The 12290-nt window shown below is 52.1% G+C and overlaps 1 protein-coding gene across 4 annotated transcripts in view; it reads right to left on the reverse strand.

Annotated features, from left to right (window-relative positions):
- Positions 1-2211, reverse strand: part of NCK1 (NCK adaptor protein 1) — a 106215-nt gene extending 104004 nt beyond the window's left edge. For all 4 annotated transcript variants that reach the window (XM_075570317.1, XM_075570313.1, XM_075570314.1 and 1 more), the window contains exon 1: positions 2010-2211. The gene's annotated coding sequence lies outside the window, so the exon portion shown is untranslated. The remainder of the gene's footprint in view (positions 1-2009) is intronic.
- Between the last annotated feature and the right edge of the window lie 10079 nt (positions 2212-12290).

Genomic DNA, 12290 nt, shown 5'->3' on the forward strand with positions numbered 1-12290 from the left:
TGTGTCTGTCTCTGTGTCTGTGTGTCTGTCTGTGTGTCTGTCTCTGTGTCTGTGTGTCTGTCTCTGTGTCTGTGTGTCTGTCTCTGTGTCTGTCTCTGTGTCTGTGTGTCTGTCTCTGTGTCTGTGTGTCTGTCTCTGTGTCTGTGTGTCTGTCTCTGTGTCTGTGTGTCTGTCTCTGTGTCTGTCTCTGTGTCTGTGTGTCTGTCTCTGTGTCTGTGTGTCTGTCTCTGTGTCTGTGTGTCTGTCTCTGTGTCTGTCTCTGTGTCTGTGTGTCTGTCTCTGTGTCTGTCTCTGTGTCTGTGTGTCTGTCTCTGTGTCTGTGTGTCTGTCTCTGTGTCTGTGTGTCTGTCTCTGTGTCTGTGTGTCTGTCTCTGTGTCTGTCTGTGTGTCTGTGTGTCTGTGTGTCTGTGTCTGTCTCTGTCTCTGTGTCTGTGTGTCTGTCTCTGTCTCTGTGTCTGTGTGTCTGTCTCTGTCTCTGTGTCTGTGTCTCTGTCTCTGTCTCTGTGTCTGTGTCTCTGTCTGTGTGTCTGTCTCTGTGTCTGTGTGTCTGTCTCTGTGTCTGTGTGTCTGTCTCTGTGTCTGTGTGTCTGTCTCTGTGTGTCTGTCTCTGTGTGTCTGTCTCTGTGTGTCTGTCTCTGTGTGTCTGTCTCTGTGTGTCTGTCTCTGTGTGTCTGTCTCTGTGTGTCTGTCTCTGTGTGTCTGTCTCTGTGTGTCTGTCTCTGTGTGTCTGTCTCTGTGTGTCTGTCTCTGTGTGTCTGTCTCTGTGTCTGTCTCTGTGTCTGTCTCTGTGTCTGTCTCTGTCTCTGTGTCTGTGTGTCTGTCTCTGTGTCTGTGTGTCTGTCTCTGTGTCTGTGTGTCTGTCTCTGTGTGTCTGTCTCTGTGTGTCTGTCTCTGTGTGTCTGTCTCTGTGTGTCTGTCTCTGTGTCTCTGTCTCTGTGTCTCTGTCTCTGTGTCTCTGTCTCTGTGTCTCTGTCTCTGTGTCTCTGTCTCTGTGTCTCTGTGTCTCTGTCTCTGTGTCTCTGTCTCTGTGTCTCTGTCTCTGTGTCTCTGTCTCTGTGTCTCTGTGTCTCTGTCTCTGTGTCTCTGTCTCTGTGTCTCTGTCTCTGTGTCTCTGTCTCTGTGTCTCTGTCTCTGTGTCTCTGTCTCTGTGTCTCTGTCTCTGTGTCTCTGTCTCTGTCTCTGTGTCTGTGTGTCTGTCTCTGTGTCTGTGTGTCTGTCTCTGTGTCTGTGTGTCTGTGTGTCTTTCTCTGTGTCTGTGTGTCTTTCTCTGTGTCTGTGTGTCTTTCTCTGTCTTTGTCTTTCTCTGTGTGTGTGTGTGTGTGTGTGTGTGTGTGTGTGTGTGTGTGTGTGTGTGTGTGTGTGTGTGTGTGTCTTTCTCTCTGTGTGTGTTTTTCTCTCTGTGTGTGTTTTTCTCTGTCTGTGTGTCTTTCTCTGTGTGTGTGTGTGTGTGTGTGTGTGTGTGTGTGTGTGTGTGTGTGTGTGTGTGTTTTTCTGTGTGTGTGTTTTTCTGTGTGTGTGTTTTTCTGTGTGTGTGTATGTGTGTGTGTGTGTGTGTGTGTGTCTTTCTGTGTGTGTGTGTGTGTCTTTCTGTGTGTGTGTGTGTGTCTTTCTCTGTGTCTGTGTGTGTCATTCTCTGTGTCTGTGTGTGTCATTCTCTGTGTCTGTGTGTGTCTTTCTCTGTGTCTGTGTGTGTCTTTATGTGTGTGTGTGTATGTGTGTGTGTGTGTGTGTGTGTGTGTGTGTGTGTATCTGTGTGTGTCTCTGTGTGTGTGTCTTTCTGTGTGTGTGTGTGTGTGTGTGTCTTTCTGTGTGTGTGTGTCTTTCTCTGTGTGTGTGTGTGTCTTTCTGTGTGTGTGTCTTTCTGTGTGTGTGTGTGTGTGTGTGTCTTTGTGTGTGTGTGTGTGTGTGTGTCTTTATGTGTGTGTGTGTGTGTGTGTGTGTGTCTGTGTGTGTCTCGCCTCCTCTCAGGCCGCAGTGACAGCTCCGGCCCCAACAGGCCTCACACTTACCTGAGGGAGGAGCAAGGAGCCGGCAGGGAACCCGTCTTCACGGTCCGCAGAAGGAACCCCTGGTTCGCAGTTCTCCTCATACACCTCCTCGCCCGTCCGATCCCTGCGGCGCCTCGTCCTCCCGGGGCTCCAACACCGCTACAACAGGACCAGCTCCACCGGCAAGCCCGCGCGCCTGGCCACGCCCCCCCTTACCCCGTGCCCGCGCGCCTGGCCACGCCCTTGCTTCCCTGCCCGCGCGCCTGGCCACGCCCCGCCTCCCTGTCCGCGCGCCTGGCCACGCCCCCGTTACACCATGTCCGCGCGGCTGACTACGCCCCTGTTTCTCCCTGTCCGCGCCAAAGACCCACAACACCACCCGGCTCGTCACTCCTCCCCTGTTCTCGCGCCATAAACTGCGCCCCGTAATATCTGATTTCTCCTTTCCACGCCCACTTTCTCGCTGGATCCGAGAAGAGGGAGTTGGTTGGGTAACAGCACTGTCAATCACATGAATGGTGAATCGTCAGGGGGCGGGGCTTAAAGCGTCTTGGCCGTGAAACTGCAGTGCTACCGCGCGCGCTCCTCTTCTAGCCAAGCCCCCCCTGCGATTTTTTTTTTGAAACCTCTTGCTACTCAGAAACCCGCACATGACGTCATGTTGTGGCCAGTGCGCATGCGACATGGCTGACAAGTAGGTGCCTTACCTGATTGCTTCATTCTCTGACACGTGATCCAGATAATTAACTATTCAGTTGTGTTCATTACATCATGTCTGTCTGCAGTACTGATTATAGCAGCTCCAGCTGGACTTGCGCGCGATCTGGTGACATCATAGTTTTGCCGCGGCTGAGCGACGTACACTACATGCAAGAGGCAGCCGGACGAGACAGGGAGGCGTGGCCGTGAGCGGTTCGCCCTCATTAGCTTAGCCGCTCACGTGACGCGGTTGCCACCTTCTAGTAAAGGCCAACACGGAGAATTTTTTTTTTAATTGCCGCGCTTACCTTCAGCATTTTCCCTCTGCAACTCTTCTCAATATGGCTGTGCGGCGTCACATGGCGCCACGTTGTCATGACAACGGGACGTCGCTGCGTTAAGTTGCCTAGGCGTCACGTGACGATGCCACTCTATGTCGTGACGTCACATAGCGTCTCATCATGCAACGGGTGCCACGTAACGCGGTTACGTCATTTTGCGTTCCTGTTGGCATGGCAAGGCGGCGCAATTTTGAGTAGAGTTGCAGGGGAAAGATGCCAAAACATGCCGTGTCTCCGTCGCCCCCCCAGGGTTAACGCCACCCGGAGGTTTACCAGGTAAACACGTAGCCCAGAGATACGAGGCAAAAACCCGGAGTGGTGGCAACCCTGCCTGCAGTTCGTGTCTGCGCACGCGTCACGCTTGGTAAGTAAACTTGCATTGTATTGTAGCAATTTGATTTTGAGCCGCGCGGCGAGTGATAGGGTGCGGTTCTATGAGCAGTTCGGGGAAGAGCTATAACTAGTAGTTATAGGAGGAGTTATAGGGAGTGATTAGGGGAGGAGTTATGAGCAGTTAAAGGAGGTGTTATGGGGAGCGGTTAGGAGTGGAGTTATAGGAGCAGTTAGGGGAGGCGTTAGAGGGAACAGTTAATGGGTGGAGTTATAGGAGCAGTTAGGGAAGGCGTTTGTCACAGGAATATCACGGGTGCTCACCACAAACCGGACTGGACCGCGAGGCCGAGGTGGGGATACAGGTAAACCAACGCCCTACAGCCGAGTGGGCGGGTCCGGTAAGCAGAGTAGTTGTGTATAGCCTGGGTCAGGGCAGGAGAGTGTAGGAAGGTATAGGTACTTGCCAGAATCAGGGTCGGAGAGGTCAAGAGTAATCGAAGTCCAATGCCAGGGTCGAGGAGAAGGTAGAAGTCCGTAGAGCGAGCCGGGGTTCAAGGGTGCCATAAGTCGGGAGTCCTGATACGAAGCAAGGGTCTGTAACAGAACGACAAGAGCAGACTGGGAGGTAGCTTGTAGCAAGCACAACCAGAGACTGACTATGCTCAGCAATCAGCTTAGGGCTGATTGCACTATATACCGAGAGGAGCCAATGGGGAACTACCAGCAGTGAGGTCAGACGTAGGTAGAGCGCTGGTAGGCTGAGGCTGGATGCAGAACAGGTGTGAGAGGTTGCAGGTAATTTGAAACCACAGGAGTGGCACGCGCGCGATACCCGCCGGGGGTGGGATAGTGGAGCAGCAGGGAAGAGGCGGCTGACAGGCGTCGGCGCATGCGGTGGTCTGCCCAGCGGTGCGCACGCCCTGCAGGGGATGCGCGTGCAACCGGACGGAGGACGAGGAGATGCAGGGCCGGATCCTGTGCGCTTCGGCGGTGGGAGAGGTGAGCAGCGGGGAGCCGTGACGGGACACCGCGGGAGGTAGGAGAGGCGGCGTCCTTACAGCGTTATAGAGAGCGATTAGGGGAGGCGGCGTTATAGGGAGCAGTTAGTGGTGGAGTTATAGGAGCATTTAGTGGAGGTGTTATAAGGGGTGGTTAGGGGAGGAGTCATAGAGAGTGGTTAGGGGAGGAGTTATAAGGAGCGATTATAATTACGGTTACCAGATTTCCAAAAGTAAAAATCGGGACACTAAAAAATTACACATTTTATGTGTGGATGTATGTCTTTATATAGCGCCATTAATGTACCTAGTGCTTCACAGCAGTAATACACGTTACAATCATATAGATAACAAATAATATAAATAACACATAAAGGGGAGAAGTGCTTCAGACATAAAAGGAACATTTAGGAAAAGGAGTCCCTGCTCCGAAGAACTTACAATCTAATTGGTTGGTAGGGAAACGTACAGAGACAGTAGGAGGGCATTCTGGTAAGTGTGTCTGCAAGGGGCCACCGTCGGAAGTCGGAAGATCTCCCAGATGAACACCTCGGACAAGGTGGCGGCATTGGGCAAGCCCTTGAAAAGGATGAAATGGGCCTGTTTAGAAAAATGATCCACCACCACTAGAATCGTGGTCATACCCCTGGATACTGGTAGCTCCACAATGAAATCCATAGTTATGTGGGTCCACGTAAGGTCCAGAATCAGGAGAGGCAGTAACAGGCCGTAGAATAACTCCTAGGCGCTTTGGTCTTGGCGCAGAAAGTGGCCACTAACATCCTCACATGTTTCTGGATCCCGCACCACCATAATGTCCGCTCCAATAAATCAGCTGTCCTCCTCTATCCAGGATGGCAAGCGCTCTTGGAGCTATGACCCCATTCTAGGACCTTACGTTGAAAAAACGTGGGTACAAAGAGGCAACCCTTAGAGACGTCGAGACCTTCTGGGATTTGGGTCTGTCCTTGAATGATGTCCTCCAAGGCATCAAAGGTAGCGGCGGAAATGAAGCGTGAAACGGGCAAGATCGGATCTTTGCAATCCTCCAATATATCGTCCACCAGGAATTGCTGGGAGAGAGTGTCTGCTTTGACATTTTTAGAGCTGGGAATGTAAGACATAATGAAATTAAAACGTGAAAAAAACAATGACCAGCTTGCTTGCCGGGTACCCAGACAATGAGCACCCTTGATATACATAAGATTCTTATGGTAGGTAAGAATAGTAACCAGGTTTTCACTGTCCTCCAGAAGGTGTCTCTATTCTTGTAGCGCCATTTTAATTGCCAAGAGATCCCGGCTTGGAAAAGTACTCACAAGGATGTGCTTTTGCGTTCTCGTCCTTTCGTTAGGAAAGCACAGTCTCTGCCCTGACATCAGACGCGTCCACTTTCAGTGTGAAGGGTCGAGCGCAATCCGGGTGTACCAAGACTGGGGTCGATGCAAATGTCTTTTTTAGTTTCTCGAAGGCCTTTAAAGCCTCAGCAGACCACTGCGAAGGATCCGCACCTTTGCCGGTCAAGGCTGTGATAGGAGCCAGGACTGAGGAAAAGTTCTGTATGAAGCAACGATAGTAGTACGCAAAACCCAGGAAGCACTGAATAGCCTTCAGTCTGATGAGACGTGGCCACTCCAGAACGGCTTTTACTTTAGCTGGTCCATAGCCAAACCAATATCCAAAATTATGTAACCCAAGAAGGAAGTGCTGGTCTGGTGAAACTGGCATTTTTTAAGTTTTGCAAATTGGTGATTCTCCCATGGGCATCTCAGGTCTTGCTTCACTTAACCTGGATGTTCCTGTGCTGATTTGGAGAAAATCAGGATGTCATCCAGATACACAATAACGTATTTGTCCAGAAGATCCCGGAAGATTTCATTAATGAAGATCCCAGAAGATTTCATTAATGAAGCTCTGGAATACTGCCAGAGCATTACTCAGTCCAAACTGCATGTCCCGCTACACATAGTGTCCATCACAAGTAATGAATGCCGTTTTACACTCGTTGCTCTGGCGAATCCAGACCAAGTTGTTGGCTCCTCGTAAATCTATACAACAAAAGACAGGGGTGCCCAATGCTACATCCAATTGACAAAACATATATGGTAATAAGTATAAAGTTTAAATACTTCAATAATAATTACTTGGTTATTTAGTTTAACCCTTTGGCCAAAGCGTTGTAAGCCTGCATACCAAACGTCAAGGTATAACCAAAAATGCAGGTCCTACACTACACTGTGAACCCTTCCTTTTATCTCTGTATGAGGGGAAAGAACCATAGTAGGTCCTGTTCTTGCAGCAAAGTGAAAGACCTCCCAAGTTAAAAAGGTGAGGAGGAGTGAGCTCTGGGGGGAGGTGCCACCTACCTCCATTACAACTGTTACCAGTCAGAAATTGATTAACACACATTCCCAGCTAACTCAAACTCCTACACCCACCACATCATGAATATATATTTGTCAAAAAAGAGTGCTATTGGGCGTGGCAAGTGTATACAACAAAAGACAGGTGCCCAATGCTACATCCAATTGACAAAACATATATGGTAATAAGTATAATTCCTCGTAAATCTAGTTTTGTGAAAATGGATGCTCCCTGCAACCGATCGAAAAGTTTAGAGATAAGTGGTAACGGGTACCGTTTTTTTTTTACTATGATCTTGTTTAAATCTGGGTAGTCGATGCACGGACGTAGTGACCTGTCCTTTTTTACAAAGAAAAAAACGGCCCGGCAGGATAAGACTACTTCTGGATGAAGCCACTCTGAAGGTTCTCATGAATATACTCCTTCATGGCACGGGTCTCTGGAAGAGACAGTGGATAGGAGCAACCCCTGGGGGGGAACAGTCCCGGGTAGCAAGTTGATGGGACAGTCAAAGGACCGATGCGGCGGTAGTTCCTCGGACTGGGCTTTGTCAAACACATCCCGGAAGGCAGCATAGATCATGGGCACGTTGGTAGGGTAATTCCGGAAAGAGTTTGGATCGGTACCGTGCAGATTTCCAGTTGGCGAGGGCTCCAGCGAATCAGTCGGGACTCTGTCCAATCCACATGAGGATTATGGCGTTGTAACCAAGGTAACACCAAAATGATGTTAACAGTGGGAGAGTTGATCATGTCAAATTGGATGTCCTCTGTATGATCCTTGCCCGTCTTTAATTTTATCTGTGCCGTCTCCAAGGAGATGAAAGCCGGCTGTAGTTGCTGCCCATCAACTACCTCCAGGCCTACCGAAAACTGCTTCTTGATCAAAGGGATACTGTGTTTCTCGACAAACGACTGGTCAATGAAGTTGCCGCCTGACCCAGAGTCCAAGAAGGCCCACGTCTTGACCTGAAATGATTCCCCGGTCAAGGTGATAGGCAGTAGGAGCCTGGTAGGTAGGCCCAAGGGAGAAGAAGAGAGTTCCCAGGGTGACTGTCCTGGGTCTCATTGGGAATTGGCATTTCCCAACTTGTTGGGGCAAAGGAGTGTGTGACAGGGTGAATGAACGTCACCACCTATATGCCTGGCAGACGTATGTGTAGGTATGCAGTGCAGCAGTGACGAGGTTAATTTTCAGCTGGGAAGCTCCTGACAATTAGAGTGGTCCCAGCTGCATAATGAAGGTGTTTTAAAACCCCCAGGCTGTACACACATGCAGGCTAGCTGGTCAAGAGATAGGACTGAAATGCTGAAGTAAGATTACTGCTATAAGGTCTGTTTTCAAAGTACATGTTTGATGAACTGTCTGTGTCCTGCATGCTGAAGAGAAGCTGTTTTGTTGTTTTTGTATGCTGAAAAGTAGCCGTTTTGTTTTTGTGTGCTGTATTTTTTAAGGCTCAATAAATAAGCCTTATCAAGAGAACCCGCGTGTGTGGTTGCATGTACCATGCAACAGAGTGCCTGATGTCCGGCAAGGCCGCAGTACATACACAGTCCGGTACTCCTTCTGCGACGCTTCTCACTGGCCAAAAGCTTACTTCCTCCAAGTTGCATAGGTTCCTCAGACTCCGGGAAATAGTCCGTTCCTGTAGATGTTGTTTCATGCGGATGCTGAGAGCGATAAGGTCCTCCAACTCGGATGGTCGTTCAAGCGCAGCAAACGGGTCCTTGAGGATCTCTGAAATCCCCTGCCAGAAGACCGCAATGAGTGCCTCGTTGTTCCAACCGGTCTCAGCAGCGAGAGTCCGGAACTTGATCGCGTAGCGTGCGACTGACGTGCGCCTTGGAAGACGTGAAGGAGGATCGAGGAGGCCGCCACTTTGCGTGCCGGTGTGTCGAAGACCTGCATGAGTTCCTGGGTAAATAGAGGTTATTGGTGAGATACGGTATGTTTTCTCAAATAGGTGATGCTCAGCCCAAAGCCTTGTCCGTCAGGAGGGAGATAATATAAACACGGAATGTTGTGAGATAAACCAGGAGGGTGATAGTTCGAATTGGATGGACCACTGATTCAGGAAGCTGCGACATCCGAGTGGATCTCTACCATAGCGGTTAGGGATAGGAAGTCGTGGTTCCGAGGCATAGGTGACAGCCAGTTCCGGTACTACTGCTGCAGTGGAGGCAGCAGGTGTCGCTGAAAGCTGTACCTCAAGCATGTCAAACTTGCGGCCCGCGGGCCGCATGCAGCCCGCCACGAATATTTTTGCAGCCCACCCACAACTGGTGCGGTGGCCGTGTGCGGCGGCGAGCGCGTGGGCGGCGATTGCAAATTTTGGCCGCGGGAGTAGTGAGCGCAGGTGTGGAGGATGCGACGAGCACGGCCGGAAGGAAAAGCTGGCCTGCTGGGACTGGAGTCGGACGGTGGCCGGGCACAGTCATCCTGCACTCGTGCCATGTGTGGGAGGATAGCGGGGGTGGAGCCAACACCCCGGCGGAGATAGCTTCAAAGACGTCTGTGAGACTGCCTTCTGCCTCCTGCCTGGAATTCGGTAAGGACAAGGGGGGAGAGAGAGGCGGAGATGATCATGGGGGGGGGAATATGATGATGGGGCATGGGGGGAATATGATGATGGGGCATGGGGGGGGGAATATGATGATGGGGCATGGGGGGGGGGAATATGATGATGGGGCATGGGGGGGGGGATATGATGATGGGGCATGGGGGGGGGAATATGATGATGGGGCATGGGGGGGGAATATGATGATGGGGCATGGGGGGGAATATGATGATGGGGCATGGGGGGGGAATATGATGATGGGGCATGGGGGGGGAATATGATGATTGGGCATGGGGGGCCAGCCTGGCCAGATAAAGATGGGAGGCAGGGGGTGGGGAATATGATGATGGGGCATGGGGGCCAGCCTGGGCAGATAAAGATGGGAGGCAGGGGGTGGGAATATGATGATGGGGCATGGGGGCCAGCCTGGCCAGATAAAGATGGGAGGCAGGGGGTGGGGAATATGATGATGGGGCATGGGGGCCAGCCTGGGCAGATAAAGATGGGAGTCAGGGGGTGGGGAATACGATGATGGGGCATGGGGGCCAGTCTGGGGAGATGAGATCATGATGATGGGGGGAGGTGGGGGTATTTTTTATATTTATTCGGGGGAGTGGGGGTATTTTTTATATGTGTTCGGGGGAGTGGGGGTATTTTTAAAATGTATTCGGGTGGCGTGGGGATATTTTTTATATGTATTCGGGAGTGTGGGGGTATTTTTTATATGTATTCGGGAGTGGGGGTAATTTTTATATGTATTCGGGAGTGTGGGGGTATTTTTTATATGTATTCGGGAGAGTGTGTGGGGGGGAGGGAGAGTGTGTGTGTGGGGGGGGGGGGAGAGTGTGTGTGTGGGGGGAGAGTGTGTGTGTGTGGGGGGGGAGTGTGTGTGGGGGGGGGAGAGTGTGTGTGTGTGGGGGGGGGAGAGTGTGGGGGGGAGGGGAGAGTGTGTGTGGGGGGAGAGTGTGTGTGTGTGGGGGGGGAGAGAGTGTGTGTGTGTTGGGGGTGAGAAAGTGTGTGTGTGGGGGGGAGAGAGTGTGTGTGGGTGGGGGGGGGAGAGTGTGTGTGGGTGGGGGGGGGAGAGTGTGTGTGGTGGGGGGGAGAGTGTGTGTGTGGGGGGGAGAGTGTGTGTGTGGGGGGGGAGAGTGTGTGTGGGGGGGAGAGTGTGTATGTGGGGGGGGAGAGTGTGTGTGGGGGGGGAGAGTGTGTGTGTGTGGGGGGGAGAGTGTGTGTGTGTGGGGGGGGGAGAGTGTGTGTGTGTGGGGGGGGAGAGTGTGTGGGGGGGGAGAGTGTGTGTATTAGTGGCTGTGTGGGGGGGGGGGGGAGTGTGTGTATCAGTGGCTGTGTGTGTGTGTATCAGTGGCTGTGTGTGTGTGTATCATTGGCTGTGTGTGTGTGTGCCTGTGCAGGCCAGCAGTGACTGTGTGGGTGTCTGTGCGTGGTCAGTGTCTTTGTTGGTCTGTCTGTGTGAGTGTCTGTAGGTCAGTGGCTGTGTGCGTCTGATCAGGTCAGAGAGAGAATGGAGGGGGGGGAGAGGGAGATGGGTGGGGAGAGAGAAGAGGGGATTGAGAGAATGGGGTTTGGAGGGAAGGGAGAGAGAATGGGGGAGCGTGAAAGAAAATGGGGGGGAAGTAGAGAGAGAATAGAGGGGATTGAGCGAATGGGGGTGGGGAGGGAAGGGAGAGAGAATAGGGGGAGAGAATGGGAGAGGGTGAGAGAAAATGGGGGTGTGGAAGTAGAGAGAAAATGAGGGACTAGGCCGCTAACAGGGGGGTCTGCCGGGGTTGGTGTCCCGGGCCCGGTGAGTCAGTCAACCCCCCTCTCTCTCTCCCCCTCTCTCCCACCCTCTCTCTCCCACCCTCTCTCTCCCACCCTCTCTCTCCCACCCTCTCTCTCCCACCCTCTCTCTCTCACTCTCCCACCCTCTCTCTCTCACTCTCCCACCCTCTCTCTCTCACTCTCCCACCCTCTCTCTCTCACTCTCCCACCCTCTCTCTCTCACTCTCCCACCCTCTATCTCTCACTCTCCCACCCTCTCTCTCTCACTCTCCCACCCTCTCTCTCTCCAACCCTCTCTCTCTCCCACCCTCTCTCTCTCCCACCCTCTCTCTCCCACCCTCTCTCTCCCACCCTCTCTCTCGCTCTCTCCCACCCTCTCTCTCGCTCTCTCCCACCCTCTCTCGCTCACTCTCTCCTACCCTCTCTCGCTCACTCTCTCCCACCCTCTCTCGCTCACTCTCTCCCACCCTCTCTCGCTCACTCTCTCCCACCCTCTCTCCCACCCTCTCTCCCACCCTCTCTCTCTCCCACCCTCTCTCTCCCACCCTCTCTCTCCTACCCTCTCTCTCTCCCACCCTCTCTCACTCTCCCACCCTCTCTCTCACTCTCCCACCCTCTCTCTCACTCTCCTACCCTCTCTCTCACTCTCCCACCCTCTCTCTCTCACTCTCCCACCCTCTCTCTCTCACTCTCCCACCCTCTCTCTCTCTCACTCTCCCACCCTCTCTCTCACTCTCCCACCCTCTCTCTCTCTCTCTCCCACCCTCTCTCTCACTCTCCCACCCTCTCTCTCTGTCTGTCACCCTCTCTCTGTCTGTCACCCTCACCCTGTCTGTCACCCTCACCCACTCTCTCTGTTTTATCTTAACTGCCCTATACCTACACCGAAATAACCTATTCTGCTTTCTTCCAGATCTGACTCTCAAGTTTCACACGGGGGGACATCAGAAGACAGGTAGGGAACACCTCCCCTCCAGTATAGTACCTTGAGGGACTGCAGATCAGGTAAGATCCCAGGCAGGATTGCTGCTTTGGAAATTGTTAAGAGGGGCATCCTGACACTGGTTAATGGGTTCAGAAGTCATTCACATCTGGCTTTTTTTTTTTTTTTTTTTTCGTTAAGTGAGGTCATCCGACACACACACACACACACACACACACACACACACACACTGTACTTTTCTAAATAAACCTACGTTTCTATGAAAATTGAAGTTTTTGTTTTTTTTGC

The sequence above is a fragment of the Ascaphus truei genome, chromosome 14, assembly GCF_040206685.1.
Source record: "Ascaphus truei isolate aAscTru1 chromosome 14, aAscTru1.hap1, whole genome shotgun sequence".
Classification (NCBI taxonomy): domain Eukaryota; kingdom Metazoa; phylum Chordata; class Amphibia; order Anura; family Ascaphidae; genus Ascaphus; species Ascaphus truei.